Consider the following 22159-nt stretch of genomic DNA (forward strand, 5'->3'; position numbering starts at 1 on the left):
TCCTGTAGAATGTCCCACAATCTGAGGAGGTGTCTGCCTCCTCCTGGTGCCGTTCACCTGTTCCTCTGTTTCATGGTGTGTGTTTCATTTTCCCTCACTAGGGAAACTGCATCTAACTAAGATCTTTCTAAGAGTGGTCATTCCTCTGGGCCATATCCCCTCATTATCTCCGTAATCTCTACTGCAGTCTCAGGGCTGTGTATTGGTTGTCTTTTTGGGCTGCCAAGCTCAGCTTGTGATGTGCAAGTGTATGCAGCTGCCCAGGGACAGAGCCAGGATAGGTCTGTTGTGTTGAGAGCTAGAACTGCTGAGTTAAGACTCCAGGGTGGGACTCTGGCAGCTACCTTTTTAACTTGCTGACTAGGTGATACTTTGGCTTATTAAATCTGTGTTGAATTTTTTTTGACTTCCACAGCTTGTTTGTATTTAAGTAACTTAGCACGCACGTTCCTGTATGCCAAGGTCAGACTCAAGATGAAGCCTGACTGTTGTGGTCATTGAGAGCTTTTAGAATTGAGGTTTGGTGATAGGATGGGAGGATGAGTTTTCTGCCATTCTGAAGGACATCACCTTTCTCATTCAAGAGCCCACATCTTGATTGGCACTGTGTTACTTAAAAATATGCTGAGAATTCATGTCCTTGCTGCATTACCAAAGAGATTTGCATTTACTTTGGAAATTCAAGCACATTTTCTCCAACCCACAGGCACTAATGAAGAGCTAATGAACCGCTGAGAAACTGGTTCAAATAAATGATTACAATCGACAAGAGAAGTACAAACATGACCCTGATGAATGATAATCAAGAGCGAGTGGAAAGGGATGATCTTATTAATTATCCAGACTCTAAGTCTAGTTTCAGAATTGTGAATAGTAATAGGCATTGGAGATAGAATTCTACATGAAATGTTTGGTGACTCTTAAAACAGGCCACAAATTACAGAAACTGTTTTAGGATCATCTTTGACATTTGTGTATGTATTTTTATATAGAGAGCTGGTTATCAGTTTTTGCTTGGAATCTAAATAAACAGCTTATTTTAGTAATTTAAATGTTTACTTATTAATTTTATATTTTATAGGTAGTTGAAAAAATTTTAGAATTACTTTTTTACTTTTTTTGCATGACTATGGATCAAACCCAGTGACTAGCACATGCTTGGCAAGCACTCTACTACTGACCTACACCCCCAGCCCTGATTTTTTTTTTTAATATAGGCTTTTGGCTTATGTACTTAATAGAGAAAACTTTATAGTTCACTGCAGATTTGAGGCATTGGAAAATTTTAATTTCCTGGAAAGCTCCACTAATTTTTTAAAATTAGGGGATTCTCTATTGGCTTCTTTCATGGATGGTATATGCTGGATAGAGCAGGACAAACCAGGAACACCTTCCTGGGCTTCAGTTTTGGATAGCTAATGAAGCAGAACAGAAGTTTAAAAAAGACAATTTAAGTTTTCTTTTTTTTTTAATTTGCTCTTTTTAGATGTATGTAACATTAGAGTGTCTTTTGACATATTTTATATACATGGTATATAATTTATTAAGATACTATTCTTGTGGTTGTACATGGAGTTAGACAGGTCATATATTCATATATGAACATAGGAAAGTTATGTCTGATTCATTCTATTGTCTTTCCTATTCCCATTCCTTTATCCTTCCCTTCATTCCCCTTTGTCTAATCCAATGGACTATCTCCTCTTGCCCCTTATTATTGTATGTTAGCATCCACATATCAAAGAGAACATTCAGCCTTTGGTTTTTTGGGATTGGCTTATTTAACTTAGCATGATGTCTCCAGTTCTATCCTTTTACTAGCAAATGGCATAATTTCATTTTTCTTTATGGCTGAGTAATATTCCAGTGTGTGTGTGTGTGTGTGTGTGTGTGTATATCACATTTTCTTTTTTCTTTCATTTGTTGAAGGGCACCTATGTTGATTCCATAGTTTGGCTATTGTGAATCAAGCTGCTGTAAAACATTGATGTGGCTACATCACTGTAGCATGCTAATTTTAAGTCTTTTGGATATAAACTGAAGAGTGGGATAACCGGGTCAAATGGTGGTTCCATTCCAAGTTTTCTGAGGAATCTCCATACTGAATTTAGATTTTCTTGACTAAATATATAATACATATTTTAGGCAAGTGTTGTACCACTGATCATCCCTAGCTCCTACATGTTAAATTTGAATTCATAAAATAAATTTCCATTAACAAAATTCCTCTTTTTGTTTGCTTTATATATTTAACTGCATAAGTCTGCCTTTGGGGAATAAAAAAATTTTTAAGTTGAAAAACTATTGACCTAAAGGAAAATGAGGCAGTGCTATTTTATTCAAGAAATCCCATATTTTCTGGAGGCTATGTACAGCCACCTGCTCAGCAATGGAACTGTGGCTCTTTGCACATGGATAAGACCTATAGAATATTGATGCCATATAAAAGAACATTTGAATATATTCCAAAAAAATTAAACAGCTACATTTTTCTTGTTGAATGTCAGGTGTTTTACAATATGACTTCTGACGTTGTGCAGAAAATAGCAAGAATTTAGATTTTTGACATTTGAACTCTTGCCTGATTGTTGGGAATTTCCGATGCTTTCACCCTGGGAGTGAAGTGACTATTCAGGATGATTCTGTGGACACCATGTTTCTTCTTAGCCTGGATCCCAAGTCTAGCTGTTGACCTCTCCAGTACATTAATTGCTTTATTCATAGCAAAGTGTTTGATGGTTTCCCCAATTGATAGGTGTGCTCCTCATAATTGGTCAGATGAAGGCAGTGACAAGGGCTGTAGTGGAGAGGGGACTTATAGTGCTAAAACCGGGAACCTCCAGAGCCAACCAAGAGAAACTGCTCACCCAGAAGTGATACTTTGAAGTATTGTGAAAGAGCATCTTCAGGATTCCATTTATATTTTGCCTGTGTATATGTATTTTTAGCAGCATTATCTTGAAAGCTGCTAAGGGCTTTATTTTTATGTCTACCCTTCCTCTGTTCCCATAATGTTTGATCAAAACCAAAGAACAGTTTCTAAAATCATATTACAAAGATGCTTTGACAGCTTGAATGATTTTTGTCTTCCCAAAATATTAGCAAACACAGAAATTAAACAAACAATATGAACACTTGCCCTAAGCACCATCCGGGATGCACTGTCCTGGATCTCACTGCTTGTTTCTTGGAGTACCAAGTAGGTGTACCTGAATCAAGGTCTGGTTGCAACTGTGGGTGTTTCCTCATTTGAAATTTGCATGACAGCCTGTCCCTGACATGATGGATCAACTTACGATATTTCAACTTAAGATGGTGTGAGAGTGACATGCATTCAGTGAAACTGTACTTCAGATGTTGAGTTTTGATAATTTCCTGGGCTAGAGATACGTAGCCTGATACTCTATGTAAATGCTGGGTGGTGCAGCCAAAGCTTCCACATAGCCAAGTGACCTGGAGGGTAAATAAGGGATACTCTACCGTGCACTACTTTGCCAGTGTTTTTTGAATGTTGTGTTTTGTGTGTTTTTTTTTTTCATCTCATCACATCTGTGGAACATCTGTCCATGTCTCTTGTTTCTGGTATATTAAATGCATTTTTGACTTAGATAATCAACCTACAAAGGTTATCAGAACATAATTCCATTGTAAATAAAGTGTGTCTTTCTCTGAGATTCTGCAGACTGGGCAGTCCACTCCTACTCTGTGACTGTCTGGGGAACACAGAGCAGCTATCAAACTCTGAGTTCATGTTTTTCTGGGCTTAAAAGCATGAATGCCAGACAAAGCAGACTTGGGGTCCTAAGAGGAGAAACTGCATGTCTATCAGGCAGGATAGAGTAAGTAGGGGACAATTGGAACTTGGCAGGGAGGAGGGAAAAAATAAGGAAGAATGCAAAACATGCTGTTCAATATCTTTGAAATAGACCACAGGGATCAAGGATCACTGAGTTTTGAGTAGTTTTTCCAACCTTGGTCACAGCTAAGATTCCCTGGGAGCCATGAACTCCTGTTTTGAGAAATATGGGTCTTCGAGTCTACACAGCTGCTGGTCAGGTCGGCCATGCTTTCTTGTGGATTCTTTTTACCAGAATTTCATTTTGAAATGTTAATTTGCAATAGGAGACTTTTCCCACAGTCTAAGACGTTGCTTCTCAAATGTGAGATTGTGCTGTAGCAACTGCCACCACCTTGCTTTGACCTGATGGCCTCAGCTTGAGAAACACGAAATGAGCTCCAAAGTTTAATTTAAGCATTTTGCTCATGTTTGCTTCAGGGTGAACCCACTAGAGTGAAGTCCTCTTCTTCTTAGCCACTTATTTGGCAATATATGGATGTGCACAGGTGAATACTCTCTAATTTTGTAGTACATGATCCTTTCAGGGACTTTGGGTCTTATTTATGATACATAACACAACTGTGGATTAGTGTGGGAACGCTGAACAGGTGAAGGGATATTGATGAAAGATAGAACGTGACCTTAATCACATAAATATCCAGTTATCATAAAGCCAACAGGAGGCTTGTTTGGGGAGGCCAAGGAGACAATTTACAACTTAGACCAGTGCACCTGGGAAACACATCTTTTAAAAAGACTTAATGAATACCAGACCTACCAGAGGTCAGCAATCTCTTCAAAACAGAAACAATGAAATGTATAGATGTTTGCTCATGGATTGCTGGATTCTCTAACCAGGGAATATTGCATGACTCCTTTGGAAGATTGTAGGGATTCTTGACTCTCTCAAAAATCAAGGCATGTGCTCAAATGGTGTGTCAGCTAGAGCTGCAGTCGCCACACATTTAATGGATTTTATTGATCATTATTTTCCAGGTGTTATTAAACAAAACACATTCTCTAAGAGATGCTGAGAATAAACAGATGAACAAATCTGCAATATAATGCCAGGTAGTAATAAGTCTTATGGCAACAAATAAAGCAGGGTGTGGGCCCACTCTGACAGGTATAGGTGCCTCTGAATCATCAGGTAAATGAATTGGCTAATAATAATAAACAAATAAATACATAATTTTGGCTCTTTTTGTCTCCTTTTGTCACTACTGGGCACTTCACTACTGAACTATATCCTCAGCACCTCCCTCTCATTTTTGAGTCAGGGTCTCATGGTGTTGCTAAGGCTGTCCTCAAACTTGTGATGCTCTTGCCTCAGACTCCAGAGCAGCTGGGACTACAGGCATGTAGGATTGCTTCTGGTTGTTTTTTTGGTTCTTTCTTAACTGCACTTTGTGTCAGGAGGATGTTCAGAATGTAGGGCCAAAAGGTAGCTGTACCTTCTTCAGGGCAGGGGCCTGATTTTTCTGTTAAATCAGTGTCTCCAAGTTCATGCCTCCAGGAACAAGCAGTAAAAAAGAAGGGGGCTGCAGGAAGGTTCTCCTGCCAGGAATCTCAGCCAGCTGCCAGGTGGGCTATGGGGCCAGCCTTTGAAGTCTCTGATATGGGATCCCCTCTAATTCCTCCAGGGTGAAATTTGAGTAAAGGGGACTTTCTGGGAATCATTTCATCTCAGCTCCGAAGAATATATTTTTAACTAGCTGTGTTATGTGAAAGGGAATAAGATGATATTGATATACCATTAAATGAACCGGTCTTTGTCTTGTGGCTATGTGAATTAATATAATTAATATAATAAGAAAATGTAGATAAATTGCCTTTGGAGTTTTGAATTTCTAAGAGTAAAAGAGACTTTCAACCACCAGTTCATGTATTTATTTGTTTTATTATTATTAGTTTATTTATTTATTTATTTTCAGTGTTGGGTCTAGAACCCAGGACCTCAAGCATGCTCCCTTCCCCTGAACCACACTGCCAGCCCCTTTATTATTAGTTTAACAAGGGAAGGGGTATCTGTGATCCTTTCAAGGCAGAGCACAATTCTTCATTGTATTACTTGTGCTCCTTAGACTTAAGAGGGGGTCACATCCCCATAAACTCATGTGAAGCTGAAAATATTACAGGTTGAAAGTGCATTTAATACCCCTAACAAGACAACCTCCTAGGCTAATTTAGTGACTGTAGATTGTCAGTTGTTTCCTCCTATGATCACATGGCTGATGGGGAGCTGTGGTTTGCTGCTGCTGCCCAGCATGGCAAGAGAACATTCTGTAGGATATTGCCAGCTCAGGAAAGACCAGAATTCCAAGTATGGCCTCTACAGAATGCATATTGTTTTTGCAATATTAGAAAATCAAAAAACATTAAGTCAAACCAGCATAAGTCAGGACTGTTTTGTGTTAGATTCTAGTAATTTACTGAAAGTGTCCTGGGAGAAGATGTGTCCTAGAGAAGGGTCTAAGGAATTCCCAGAGAGGGGAAACTTGACTCAGGACCAGCAGGGTTCTTGGCATAAATGATGGAAAAAAATTTCTGCACAAGGCAGTCCAAGGCATAGACAGAGGTTTATTTATGATAGTAGACATATAACCTAGGGAAAATAGGGTAATCTTGAAAGATGCCTTTGGGGTAAATCAAGGAATATGTTCTCATGGGAGAATGCAGGCTATTTCCAGAGGGAGAAACAGCAACCACTTAGGTGTGTTAATACTTACAGAGGGATGATTGCTAGGATGTGGCCTAGAGGTGGAGCCAGAGTGAACCCACATAGTTTTGCACCAGTTTTCCCTGCATTGAAGCCTTGCTTTCATGTCACAAGGGCAAGGGTCAAGGGCACCAAGGTCATGTCACTCAGGAGTTGCAATTGTCCCTGGACACTTTTTGCATCTCAATGGTTCATGGATGTTTCCTTTGAGACTCAGTATTTCTCCCTTTATTCCATTGCTATCCTAAAAGGCAGCCAAAAGGCCCACTTAGCTGGAATTTACCCTACTGGGCTAGACCTCCAAGAGCTGAGAGAGAGGATACAATGGAGGACACATGGTGGGGATGGGTTCAGTGTGCAGAGTGCCAGGACCTTTGGGGGCTGCCTAGGGGAGCACTTCTGCATCTGACAGGGCAGTAGAGGTGACTGAGACCTGTTTGTGCTGAGAATTCAGGTGTGACTACAACATAATCTTTAGGCTCACAGAACTTCTCTCTGAGGTGAAAGATAGATGTGTCCACACCAGGCAGAGGCTTGCTGGGAAAGAAAGGTAACGCAACTTGGGTCCTCCTCAGGGGCAGATACCAGGAATGAGGCTGGAGTTGGGAGTCAGGGTGGGTGGGCCCCAGTGGAGCTGACCAATTCCAGGCCTAACCGTGGACTCCTTACAACTCAGTTCTTTAGGCAAAAAACCACTCGGAGGAGGTGATGTCTTAGCAGAGACCCGGGTGGTGAAGAGGCATTGGTGACGTGGAGACCTGGTGAGAACATTCTAGACAGGACAGATGAGCAGGCCTAAATACAAGAGGGAAGGACATGCAAGAGTTTAGGCCGGGCCTGTGTGCTTCTGGCAGACAGAGGGCCTGGGAGGCTGAGCCTGCAGAGAGGTGAGGTGAGTGTGGTCAAGGTCCAGGAAGAGGTGAAATTTATTCTAAAATTGTAAAAATTTAAATTAGGTTATAAATAGGAATGTGCAGGAATTACCTGGAATTGGCAAAAGTCTTTTAAGTTAAAATTAGGGTTTATGCATTGAGAGAACATGTCACTAATTTCATATTTAGCGTGTTCTGCTTTGCCTGCGTAGTGAAGGTAAGTGTGTTCTGCAGTGATATGGCATATTATGGCCAGAGAGCCATTTTAGAGCAACAAAGGATGAAATCTCATGCAATTTGTCATGGTTTTTCTGACTATCAAAATAGCCTGTTCACAGTGAAAGAAAATGCAAATGCATCTCAGACTTTCCATTATTTCAGATTTCCTAATCAGCGTGGTCATGTGTTCATTTCATTAATTTGAAGAATAGAAAATGAGGATTCTTAGACTTGGAGTGAGAGGCAAATGGATTGATCTCTTTGCTTCCACCTCCCACTCCTTGCCCTTATAAAAATTATAATTTAAATTTTTTGTGTGTGTGGAAATAGGCTTATAAGATTTATTTCACTTTTTAATTTATTTACCGTGTTTCCTCAGGCTGTATTCTATATGTTCTGTGTCTGCAGATGCCAGGGATTATAAGGTTATAGTCAAACTAATGAGTTTACCATTGCTTGGGTCTAAAAATAATTTTAATAATAATGGTTCTATATGCTATATCAATTTCTGGGAGAGGGCTCCGCAAACTAACTTTTATTTTGCGGGTTGTGATTTTGTTAAAAGCATGCCTGTAAAAATCTCTCTGGGGAAAGTTATAAAGTTTTATTATTAGGAGAATGATTCAAAGCATAGTCTGGCAGTTGTAAAAGATTCAGAATGACACAGGTGGATCCCACTCTAAGTAGACCTGTTTTATCCAAATTTAGATTCATAAAAAGCTTAAGTTAGATGGAATTCTTTGTTTTTCACAATAAAGCTCTCCCTGCAGGGGCCTAACAGGAAAGAGAATTATGTGGTCGTTCAAAAACCTGATGCTAGAGCCAGAAGGCCTGGGTCCAAACTCTGACTGCCCTGTAACTGCCAATGTGGTTTTTAATGCAGGTTTCCTGACCTGGGCCTCAGGACCTCTGTTTTTTCATCTTTAGAATTCTAGATCATAATAGTACTTCCTTCTTTCACATCCTTGTGAGGATGAAACAAGAGTAATGTATAGATGTAAAGCCTGAAAAACAGTTTCCTCACAGCGTGTCAACAATCCTTAAGTATAATTCATGCTCTGTAATGGGGTGTATTTAGGAGCAAGCAGCAGCTTGCAAACCAGCTTTGGTTAACTTATGCAAAAAGAAGGTATTGGAAGGACATTGGGAAGGATGGAGCTCAGGGGCAAGAATGGAGCATCTCTAAGGATACTGAGCACAATATACATTGTCTGTTTTGTTTGCACTTTTTTTCTTTTGTCTATATCCAAGATTCAGAGTGGGTTATGGGCTTTTATGAAGTCAGGGGTGATCTGGAGGAAAATTAAAACTACATGGGTTAAGCATGGGTGTGTAGGGTGATGATTGATCCCACTTTCCTCTTCTTCTTCCTTTCCTCCCTCTCTGTACCTCCTATCCTTTCATTTATTCACCAGTCCATTCATTCTTCCATCCATTCATTTAATTGTTTCTCAGCCTTTTGGCTAAGATCTAGTGTAGTTCCATTCATCCATCTATTCATTCACTCACCCACACACTCACCCATTCATCTGTCCATTCATAAAAGTCATAATGCCTGCTGAGTGCCAGGTCCTTGCTATTAGCTGGAGATACTACTTTGGATAAGATGAACCAAGCCTCTGCCTAATAAATATACATTCTAGATGAGGGAAGACAGACAATTAATAAGTAATCATTTCATATAGAGATGCCTGTTAGAAAGGGAATGTAACTGCAATCCATAGAGTGGAGCCAGGGGCTTTGAACTGAGACTGACAGACTGGGTGTAGCCAGGTATGGGAAGATCTGTTCATCAAGAGTAGAAGCAACAGTGTCTCTAATATACCTTCTGAAAAAGAAAAACGTTTAACTTTTCTCCTTTTCATATGCTTTTGAGATCATCTGAAAGTTTTGTTGTAGTTTGCTTTTTTTGTAGTTTTTGCCTCACTATCACTTGGATCTTGGAACATCAGTGTTGCATTGCCCTGATCCCCACTTTGCTCTTGGTTCCATATCCATCTCTGTGAGTATCTGTGGGCTCACTCTTGAGCAGATGTGGGACCTGAGTGCAGCAGTCAGCAAAAGTTCTTGTTCCCAATTCCATTTCCTGGCATTTCCCAGACTTCTCCCTCAGAGTTGATTTCTTCTTAGACATGATATGTACATGGTGGTTGGGGTCAGTAATGCAGGCTTCTGGGTTTTAGAGAAAGTAAAAGTCAAGTAGGCATTTGGAAGTCTGTCTAGCCCTAGTGTACAGTAAGGGGCAGATGACTGATGCAGCCCAGCTTGTTAGGACGACCTGTCATTTTGTTCCCTTTAATTGGTACTTTTTCGCTCACCCTCATCCCCAGTCATGGAGGTATCCTCATCCTGGCTGGGGTGGGACATTTCTTAATCCTGTTGACAATCTGATGACTCGGTTACTTCTTTGAGAATCATGTGACTGACATACAGTTTCATATTGTTGCTATCTGTAGGTTTCAACCACAAACTGATTTGCCCCCCCCCACCAAATTCTGTTAGAATTAGAACAGAGGTGATGAAGAACTTAAACCAACAATAAAGATGATATTTTTAATGGGTTGAATAAGATTTAGAGTACACTTATAAATAGAAAATCCCAATTTTGACATAGGATACTCAAATTCAAAAACTACATATTAACAGGACAAGCATAGGCTGTGAAAGACCTGTCATTTGGCTGATAACATGAAGACAGGTCTGGTTATGAAATTTGAGAGCAAGTACAATGTGATCAGCTGCCTGAAAAATCTCAGATTCTGTTAATCTTAGTGCATCTCTGTGCACTGAATGTTACTGCTTTTGATTCTGATGACCCATGAGTATATTTTACACTTTTTATTTGGCAAGCATTAAGGATGATTGATAGGTACATTTTTTTTTAAAATCATGGTTTCAAAATGTGATGCTGTTTCTTGACATTTTCATTAGATTAATTTTTCTATCAGCTGGAGAATGTTAGCACAGGAAGCCCTGCATAATAAAATCTGTCAATTCTAGTGCTATTTATAATATAAATAGTGAATTTGCAATGTGGGCATGTATTATGAAGACTCTCCATTTAAAATTCTCTTTTTAGAGAATGTTTTTTACCAATTCAGAAATGTTGCTTTTTTTCTTTTGGTAAAATAGCTTAAGAAGAATGGAAAAGTGAATAATATAAAGTGGAATATAAATTTTGAGGGTACTGAGTCTGGTTGGATAAAAACTTACTATGAAAGAACCAATGAGGAATTTATAAGGCTAACCACAGGGGCTCTTTTGTATTTAATTATGGAAAGCAGACTTCTAGGAATATCATATCCCAGGTTTTTAGTTTATTATTTTATTCCACTGATACATTAACATGTCTATTTTCTCATTTGATTTGACACTTAAAAAATATAATTCTTACAATAGGTATGTCTAGGTACATAATGAATATTTTTTCTTAATGAATTCTGAGGGATGGTGTTCTATTTATATCATGATCAATTAAGTTTATCACTGTGCTAGTTTTGTACTTTTAAAGTGAAGGGTTATGAAAGAGCCCTGGAAGAACAGGTTCCAGTGGTTGTGTGGTGACCTTGAGTTTGCTTTTCTCACCATGTAGTTTGAAGGTTCTGTGATGGGTGTGTAACTCAGTAGTAGAGCATGTGCATAGCATGTACCAGACCCTGGCTGGGTTCAATCCCCAGCACCAAAAAACAAAACAAAACAAAAAAAACAAGAAGGTACAGTTTCATTGATGTGTAGATAAAATAATATCCCTCACTTATGTGTCTAGGCCCCAGTCCCTGGAACCTATGAATGTGTTACCTTACACAACAAAGACACATTGCAAGTGTGATTAAATTAAGGGCTTTTGGTAGGGAGATTATCCTGTATTATCTAGGTGAGCCCAATATAATAAAAAATGTCCTCATAGGGGAAGGAGGAGAGTCAGAGATAGAGAAAGGAGGAAGGAGGCAGAGGCCATCCTTACTTTATAACAACCCTCTCTCCAGTAACTAACTAATCCAGTCCTGAGAGAGCGAGAACTCACTCCTGCAAGAAAGGTGCTAATCCATTCATGAGGGCTCCCTCCTTGAAATTCAGAAATTTTTCTACAATACCAAAAACAAAACTAAAATATTTTCTTTTTTTTTTGAATTTTGAGATTTTTTTCATTTGAAGATAATCTTAGTGCTATTAAATTCACAAATACGCTAATTTAAATACGCAATCCTATTTATCTAAAACACACATTTCAAACATACAAATATCTATTCTCTCCACATGTCAGCGCCCATTCATATCATGGTTTGGAAATGGGGAGAATAGATTCCCCTTAAACTGCAAGTCAGCAGGTATTTCTTTACAGTTAATTTTAGCAAAATTCATACAAAATAGTAATTAACAATGATCTTCTTTACTGTTAACTCACAAGGAAACACCTTCAAAACTGCATTTTGTTAAAGTTTCTGTACTAAAATGTAGAAAAACTGAACTACACAAATATTGAAAAGTTAAAAATTCCTTAATTTTTTATTCCTGGTACCACTACCACAATTTACAAGGCAATATACCTGATGTAATGAAAAGAAAAAGACAAAGACAAAGCTACAACATATAAAAGACCTCAGGAATGTACATCTAATTGACACTACATTGCATTAATCAATAGCTGCACTTTTTGCAAACTGTGGCTATGACAGTCCTGAACAAGAAGGGTTTCCTGTTTAAGCTGCAGTAACTTTTCTGACTATGGATCATCGTTCCTTCTGTGGCAGATTTTTACAGTTCCTCTAATGCATTTGGGACGACTGTCTCAAAGTAACCTGTAGCTTTCCTGACAACTCCTTGCTCTCTCTCCTGCTAAGAACTGTAGCCCTTTTCTGCTGTTTTTAAAACCTTCTGCGACCATATCCATCACTTCCACCACCAGATCCATAACCACCACTATAGGGACTGCCAGAGCTTCTTCCACCAAAACTGCCCCCCTTCATGAGTCCATAATTTGATTGCTGTTGTCCACTGTAATTTCCAAAGTCATTATAGTTCCCACCACCACCAATAGTTACCACCACCAAAATTTCCTCCTTCATTGTAACCATCATATCCTCCTCCACCACCATATCCACCACCTTGGTTTCCATATCCTGGTCCACCACCACCATAACCTCCTCTACTACTATAACCAGGACCACCACCATAGTTGCCACCATTACCTCCAAATCCATTATATCCACCATCACCTCCTCTGTAACTACCTCTGCTGCCACCACCTCCACCACCATAGCCTCCTCTTCCACCAAAGTTTCGACCACGGCCAAAGTTACCTCCACCACCTCCAAAGTTTCCTCCACGACCCATAAAGTTGCCAGATCCACCTCCACAACCTCTTTGTGATCCAGTAGACTGCATCTCTTGTTTAGAAAGGGCCCTTTTCACTTCACAATTATGCCCATTAATAGTGTGGTATTTCTGAACAACAATTTTGTCAACTGTATCATGATCATTAAAAGTTACAAAAGCAAATCCTCTCTTTTTCCCACTCTGCCTGTCTTCCATAACTTCTATGGTTTCAATCTTGCCATACTTTTCAAAGTTATCTCTCAAATTATATTCTTCAGTATCTTCTTTAATACCACCAACAAAAATTTTCTTCACTGTTAGATGGGCACCAGGCTTTACAGAATCCTCTCTAGAAGCAGCTCTCTTTGGTTCCACTACACGCCCATCAACCTTGTGTGGCCGAGCACACATTGCTGCATCTACCTCTTCAACACAAAAGTCACAAAACCAAAGCCCCTGGAACGTTTTGTTTGGGGGTCTCTCATTTCCACACAATCTGTGAGTATGTCCCATTTCTCAAAATGTTCTCTTAAACTATCATCTGTAGTTTCAAAGCTCAGACCACCAATAAACAGCTTCCTCAATTGCTCTGGTTCCTTTGGTCCCCACCCCCCTGTGGCGGACGGCGACGGCTGGGGGCCACCGGGCGGCCTAAAATATTTTCTCTACAACTATCTGATGTCTTGTACATACTCGCTATGACCCTTAGTTTTTCTCTCATAATTTCCCTTTCTGTCTCATTCTTCTTAGTTCCAAAAGTGATCCTCCCTTTGGTCTTCCCACCCACTTACCCAGTTTTGGTAATCTGGTTCCTCAGAGTAACACATTTCTGTCTTCATCACATTTCATTGGTCTTTTCTATTGCAATATGGCTTCATGAGTTCCTGAGTCTGAGTTGTTTGAAAATCTGATTCCACATTTCTGTTTAACTGTGTGCCATTTACTCAGTGGCTTCTTGAAGTTGGAAGATGATGGCTGTGGTTTGAATGTGGTTTGTTCCCACTGAAAATCATGCTGATGTTGATGACCATTGTGCTGATGTTGGAGATGGGATTAAAAGAAATCTAGGATAAGTATTAAAGATTTAATACTTAAGAAGAACAACAAATCAGGCTTAAACTGCATTTTAATCCTCAACACCAAATGATTGAAGACAATGTAGCAACATTTACATATTTTTGATGGAATAGGTTTTAAGCAAGATTTCTCTAGGCTTTCTGTATGCAGGGTTTCTAAATTCATTCATGCAATGGGAAAATGAAAGTAATTTTCAGAAATACGGTGAATTCAGTGTCTCTGCATCATGTTTCTGAAAAAATAAATTAGTTGAAGTACATAAAGGAAATGAAAAAAATATCAATAAAAATTAAATCAGGAAATGGGAATCATTGGTATAAATAATGCATAAGAAGCAATTAAATCAATAAAATGTAAAGTTAAGCTTGAACTATTGATGCTAATGTGGTTTCTTCCCAAAATCTGGGAGATAGAGTAGAATACAAAATCTAACCATGTTGTAAAGAACACACACACACACACACACACACACACGCCATTCACATATACTTACTAGATATATGATTTCAAATAGACACTGAAAAATTCAGTTAGAAAATTGATGTATAATTTCTAATCACTAGAAAAAGAAGACAACAAGCAAAAAGAAGAGTTAATCAAAATAGCAAAAGACAGAAAAAAAGAAACCAAAGTAAGAAAATACAATAAGCAATCTAAAAAATAAGATGGCAGGAAAAAAATTCAGATATGTCAGCCATCACAATAAAAGACCATTGCTTAATATTTTATATTAAATGACAGTGCTTTTGAATTTGGGGACAAAAGGCAAAAAAATGGATAGATGACATTGACCAAAAGATGTGCTTAAACTGACAGACCAAGGCATTAGCAAAGAAATATTGGGAAGGAGGAATAAAAAGTAGGACTGTTATTATTAATAAGATCAAACAGAATGTGATACAAAAAATAATCCTAAACAGAATAGAGGATTTAAAACTATAATGAAAGTGTCAGGGTCATCAAAGATGTTTGGAACTGATAAGTTTTGATCATAGAAACAGAATATACTGGGTCAAGAGAAGTAGAAAAACATGATTTGGTTGGCAAGACAAGAGTCTTGAAGACGGACATGATGGATGTGATATTCTGATGCCTACCAGTGAAGAGGAACTGGGTAGGAATTTATGTGGAGAACAACTTGCAGAAAGTCTCGAGTTGTCAGTAAAAAGAAATGTGTTGAGGCTGTGAGCTTGGGTACATCTGGGACACTGGCCACCATTTCTTCTCTGCTTCATGGTCAAGGCCAAAATAAACAGTCATCCCCCTGTATGTGAGGGCTCCACACCCACAGATTCAGTTAACTGCAAATTGAAAATATTCAAAATCCATGAACAAATTTTTCATCTTGTCATTATTCAATAAACAATCCAGCAAAAGAACTACTTGTACAGCATTCATTCTGCATTAGGTATTATATCTAGAGATGATTTAAAGTATGCAAGAGTATATGCATAGATTTTATGCAAACACTTCTCCATTTAATATAAGGGCCTTGAGCATCCATGGATTTGGCAATGGGCAGGGACAGGGAGTCCTAGAGTCAATCTCCTGAGGGTACCAAAGGTTCTCAGAGCACCATCTTCACCTCTTCTCTCTGTTTGATGCCCCTTTTGTTGGGTTTCTAGTGGCCAAGACAGCCTTTACTCTGTTGTGGGCTCTCTCTGCTGAGAGGCTGAAGATTGCCCAGAAAGAGTAGAAGAGGTCAGCAACAATATCTGCTTCCTTTTCCCATGATAGAGGAATTCTTAAAATAGTCTCTTTCTATCATTGGAGAGTTAATGCCCACAGGATGTTTTGTATTGGTGCATAATAAGTTATACAAGTAGTGAGTTTCCTTTTCGTATATTATAAATGTATGTAACATAATTTATCAATGTCACTCCTTCATGTAACCACTCACCCTCTCCTCCTCCCTTGCTCTGATCACCTTCCTCTACCCTAATGGTCTTCCTTCTACTTTCAAGACATTCCTTTTTTTAAAAAAACTTTTCTCATTTCCTCTAGCTTCCAATAAGCAAAAACATACTTGTCTTTCTGAGTCTGGTTTGTTTCACTTAATGTGGTGCTCTTCCATATAGTTTTATGCAAAGGACAAAGGCTGAATATACCACATTTTCTTTGTGCATTCCTTCATCTGATCATAGACACGAAGGCGACTTACATAGCTTACTATTATGAATTGTGCTATGATAAACATGTGTGCTCAGTTGGTAGAGTGCTTGCCTCACATACACAAGACCATGGATTCAATCCCTAACACCACAAAAGAAAAAAAGAAGATAAACATTTGTGCACATGTATCTCTGACATGATGACTTTAATTCTTTTGGTAAATATGGAGGAGTGGTACAGATAGATAATACGGTGGTTCTATTCTAGTCTTTCAAGGAAACTCCATGCTAATTTCTATAGTGGTTGTACTCATTTACATTCCTACCAAGAGTGTACAAGAGTTTCTTTTCTCCCATATCCTTGCCAGCATTTATTGTTATTTGTCTTGATGACTGCCATTCTGATTGGAGTGAAATGGAATCTCAAAGTAGTTTTATTTCCATTTCCCTGAGGACTTGAAGGTGTTGAACATTTTTTTCATATAGTTTTTGGCTCATTATACTACCTCTTTTGAGAAGTGCCTTTTTAGTTCATTTGTCCATTTGTTGAATGGGTTATTTGGAGAGGTTTTTTTTTGGTGTTTTTTGAGTTATAAATGTATTCTGGATATTAATTCTCTGTTAGAAGAAGAGCTGGCTAGATTTTTTCCCAATTTTGTAGGCACTTTATTCACACTCTTGTTTTCCTGGCTGTGCAGAAGCTTTTAAAATTTGATGCTATCCCTTATCAATTCTTGCTTTTATTTCCTGAGCTTCAGGAGTACTATTGAGAAAGTCAATGCCTTTCATGTTGGAGTATTGACCCTACATTTTCTTCAAGCAGTTGTGAAGTTTCTGATCTAATTCCTAGGTCTTTGATCCATTTTGAGTTGACTTGTGTGCAGGGTGAGAGATACGGATATAGTTTCATTCTTCTACTTATGAATATCCAGTTTTCCTAACCCCATTTGTTAAAGAGACTACCTTTTCACCAATACATGTTTTTGGTGCCTTTGTCAAAGATTAGATGACTGTAGGTGTGTGGTTTTTGTCTTGGCATTTTCTCTTCTATTCCATTGGCTGGTGTGTCTGTTTTTATTATACAAGTACCATATTGTTTTTTGTTTTGTTTCTTTTCTGTAGCATAATTTGAAATTGGGGTATTGTGTTAACTACAGTCTGGCTCTTTTTGCTCAGGATTGCTTTTGCTATTTTAAGTCTTTTGTTCTTTCACATGAATTTTAGGATTATTTTCTGGTTCTGTGAAGAATATCATTGGTATTCTGCTAGAAATTGCATTGACTATAGATCTCTATTGGGGGTATGGCCACTTTAACAATATTAATTCTGCCTATCCATGAACATGGGAGGTATTTTCATCTTCTAATGTCTTCTTCAATTTCTTTTCTCAGCACTTTGTCAGTTTCCTTTTACATATCTTTCATTTGCTTTACTCTTATTTTTAAAGCTATTGTGAATGAAATTGTTTCTTTCCCTAGTTACATCCTTTTTATTTCTTTCTCTTCCCTGGATAAAATTTCAAGTAGTATATTAAAAAGCAATGGTAAAACTGGACACTCTTGTCTTGTTCTTGATCTTAGAGGAAATGCTTTCTGTTTCTCCTCATTCAGTGTGGCTTTCAGTTTGTCACATATAGCCTTTTTTATGTTAAGGCATGTGTTACTTATTGTCATTTTGTTTTATTTCTGTTTGATTATCTCTTCTTGTTTAGATTTATTCTTTCCTTGTGTTCACTGGTTGATTTTAATCTTTTTAAAAAATATTTATTTTTCAATTATAGTTAAACACAATATCTTTATTTTATTTATTTATTTTTATATGGTGCTGAGGATTGAACCCAGGGATTTGCATGTGCTAGGCAAGCGCTCTACCACTGAGCCACAATCCCAGCCCAATTTTAATCTTCTTCTGTGTAGGATTCAGTTAAGTGTCTTCTTCTTCTTTTCCTAGTTTCTGCAATGTTTTTATCATGAATGGGTGTTGAATTTTGTTGAAGGCTTTTTCTGAATTTATAAGGATAGTCATGTGATTTTTGTTCTTAATTCTGTTTATGTGATGTGTTAAACTTATTAATTTGTGGATGTTGAACCATTCTTGAATCCTTGAGATGAAACAAATTTGAACATAATGTATGATATTTTTAATGTGTTGTTAAATTCAATTTGCAAGTATTTTATTAAGTATTTCTGTATTTATGTTTGTTTGTCAAGGAGTTCTGTAATTTTCTATCCTGGATATGTACTTATATAGTTTTAGTATCAGGGTGATACTGGCTTCATAAAATGAGTTTGGAAAATGTTCCCTGACTTTTTATTTCATAGAATAATTTGAGGAGCATTGGAATTAGTTCCTCTTTAAAGATTTGATAAAGTTTAGTTGTGAACCCACCTGGTCCTGGGCTCTTCTTTTTGGGGAAATTTTTTTATTACTTCAAACTCATTGCTTGTTATTAGTCTGTTTTGGTAGGTTGTATGTCTAGAAACTTATCCATTTCTTCTAGATTTTCCAATTTGTTGGAGTATGAGTTTTCAAAATATTCCCTAATCATCCTATGGATTTCAGTGGTATCTTTGAAATATCCCACGTTTTCTGCTCTACTTTTGTTAATTAGGGTCTTCTCTTTCTTTTGCTTAGTTTGGCTAAGGGTTTATTAATCTTTAACTTTTCAAGGAACTAACTCTTTGTTTCATTGATTCCTTGATATTTTTCCCTATTTCATGAATTTCAGCTCTGGTATTTATTATTTCTTTCCTTCAACTGGTTTGTGATTGGTTTGTTCCTGTTTTTCTAAGACCTTGAAGTGTATCGTTATTTATTTACCATCTTTCTGTTTTTTTTATATAGGCATTCATATGTATAAAATTTCCCTCTTAGAACTGCCTTTACTCTATGAATAAATTCTGGTATGTTGTGTTTCTATTCTTTTTAAAATATTTCTTCTTGATTTTTTTGATATCTTTAATTTTTTAATTTATTTTTATGTGGTGCTGAGGATTGAATCCAGGGCCTCACACGTGCTAGGTGAGTGCTCTATCACTGAGCCACAATCCCAGCCCCATGTAGTGTTTCTATTCTTGTTTGATTCCAGATTCTATCTGTCCCTTTAGTGTTTGTTTTATGAAATTGGGTGCACTAGGGCATGAACATCTACAATCATTTTCTGTCTTTTCACTTTCAGTTTATTAATGTCTTTACCAACAAGGTATCTTCCTTGTAGACAACATGAAATTGGGTCTTGGTTTTTAATTCAATCTGTCAGTCTGTGTCTTTTAATTGGCAAATTAGGATCATTTAAATTCAGTGTTATTATAGAGACATGTATTACTTCTTATCCTTTTGTTTTGTTTCTGTTTGATTTATTTTTTATTTCCTTGTCTCTTCTTATACTGAGATTTATTCTTTCCTGTGTTTATTGGTTGATTTTATTCTTTTCTTCTATGTAGGATTCCGTTAAGTATCTTCTGCAGTGCTGGTTTGGTGGTCAGAAATTCCTTTAGTTTGTGTTTACTTGGAAAGATTTTATTTCTTGTTCAACTCTGAAGGATAGCTTTGCTGGATATAACAAATCTAATTTGGTAGTTCTTTTCTTTTTTTTTTCCTTTTTCTTTTTTTCCAGGGTATGAAATACGTCATTCCAGTCCTCCTCTCCTCAGAGCTTCTCCTAAGGAATCTGCTTTTCTAATGATTGTTTTATGTTTACAAGTCACTTCATTTTTCTCTCTTTCAAATTTTAAAATTCTTTCTTTGTTCTTTTCAGGTCTTGTCTATGTAGTTGTAAATGCATCCAGAATCTGCATGTCCATCTCATTCCCAAGGTTTGGGAAATTTTCCACCATTATTTCATTGAATAGATTATCTATGCCATTAACCTGTCTTAAGATAGATATCTAATGTTGTTCCAGAGTTCTTGTATGTTCTGGTCATAGTTTCTTTTTCTTTTACTTTTTTCCATTATTGATGGACTATTCAAGTTTATTCACCTTGTCTTTAAGCCCTGAAATTCTGTTTTCTGCTTGATTTAGTCTATTAGAGTTTCAGCTGAGTTTTTAATTTGACTCATTGTACTTTTCTTTCTTTTTTTTTTTTTTGGTACTGGAAATTGAACTCAGGTGCTTAACCCCTGAGCCACATCCCAGCACTTTCTATTTTTTATTTTGAAAGAGTCTCACTACATTGCTTAGGGCCTGGCTAAGTTGCTGAGGCTGGCCTTGAACTTGTGGTTCTCATCCTCCCAGCCATTGAAATTATAGGTATGTGTCACCATGTCTGACTCATTGTATTTTTCATTTTCAAGGTTTCTCTATGGCTCTTTTTCAGAATATCTCTTTATTTTATTTTTTTATTGGTTATTCAAAACATTACAAAGTTTGCAGAATCACATCAGTTACACATCCACATTTTTACATAATGCCATAATAGTAACTGTTGTATTCTGCTACCTTTCCTAATTTCTCACTCATATCCTGTATTGTCTTCCTTAATTCTTTCAGCTGTTTAATTGTACCTTCTTTGAGTCCCCTGGTCATTTTGCAATCAATTTTTAAAATTCTATCTCCAGCACTTCATCCACTTTGATATCAGTGGATTCATTTATTGGGTATTATGAACTTTTTGAGGTATCTTTTTATCCTTTTTTTCTCATTTTTCCTATAATTCTATATTGAGATTTAATGCATCTGTTGGGATGGATTTCTCTTTCACTATTGTCTGAGGTCTTTCTAGTGAGCAGTTATCTCTTTACAATGTGCCTTGGGCTGGGGGTATATCTGAGTGTCAGAACACCCACTCAATAGAATCCAAGTGCTAGATCAATCCACCAGCACTATTTTGGTTTTTTTTTCTTTTTTTATTGGTTGTTCAAAACATTACATAGTTCTTGATATATGATATTTCACACTTTGATTCAAGTGGGTTATGAACTCCCATTTTTACCCCGTATACAGATTGCAGATTCACATCAGTTACACTTCCATTGATTTACATATTGACATACTCATGTCTGTTGTATTCTGCTGCCTTTCCTATCCTCTACTACCCCCCTCCCCTCCCCTCCCCTCCCCTCTTCTCTCTCTACCCCCTCTACTGTAATTCATTTCTCCCCCTTGTATTATTTTCCCCTTTCCCCTCACTTCCTCTTGTATGTAATTTTGTATAACCCTGAGGGTCTCCTTCCATTACCATGCAATTTCCCTTCTCTCTCTCTTTCCCTCCCACCTCTCATCCCTGTTTAATGTTAGTCTTCTTCTCATGCTCTTCTTCCCTACTCTGTTCTTAGTTACTCTCCTTATATCAAAGAAGACATTTGGCATTTGTTTTTTAGGGATTGGCTAGCTTCACTTAGCATAATCTGCTCTAATGCCATCCATTTCCCTCCAAATTCTATGATTTTGTTATTTTTTAATGCAGAGTAATACTCCATTGTGTATAAATGCCACATTTTTTTAATCCATTCATCTATTGAAGGGCATCTAGGTTGGTTCCACGGTCTTGCTATTGTGAATTGTGCTGCTATGAACATCGATGTAGCAGTGTTTTGAAAAGAATAACCTGCAGTGAAGTGTATATTAAGAGGATTTGTGTGTGTGTATTTATAAGTCACTTCATATAATTTTATAAGTCACAACATAAAATCTAAAACTTAGAAGGAAATGATCTCTACAACTTTACTAACCCAAGAGAAAGAATAATGTAGAACAGGTAGAAAAATTAGGCATTAATAATAGTGTACTTAATACTAAAATAGAGAAATAGAAAGATTAAAAGGGGAGGAAAGAGAAGAAGAAATTAGGAGAGAAAGAAAAAGGAGAAGGGAATACCAATGAGAAAGAAAAGAGGTATCAGGAGAAAAATCCAATTAAAATACATAGAATTAGAACTATGAAAAATAATAACAAAGGAAAACAAAACAACTTACCAAAAAAAGGGGGGGCGGGGACAAAGGAAACTCCCCTTCATATTTCTCCTTCATATGATTCAGACAGAGACACCTCTTTCTGGGGAGTCAATT

At 37.4% G+C, this 22159-nt stretch overlaps 1 protein-coding gene and 1 pseudogene across 3 annotated transcripts in view; one reads left to right on the forward strand and one right to left on the reverse strand.

Moving 5' to 3' along the window:
- The window catches only part of Entrep2 (endosomal transmembrane epsin interactor 2), a 406888-nt gene that overhangs the window by 134494 nt on the left and 250235 nt on the right, over window positions 1-22159 (forward strand). The window lies entirely within an intron of this gene.
- LOC113195438 (heterogeneous nuclear ribonucleoprotein A3 pseudogene) lies at window positions 12514-13791 on the reverse strand (annotated as a pseudogene).

The sequence above is a fragment of the Urocitellus parryii genome, chromosome 6, assembly GCF_045843805.1.
Source record: "Urocitellus parryii isolate mUroPar1 chromosome 6, mUroPar1.hap1, whole genome shotgun sequence".
In the NCBI taxonomy this organism is placed as follows: Eukaryota; Metazoa; Chordata; class Mammalia; order Rodentia; family Sciuridae; genus Urocitellus; species Urocitellus parryii.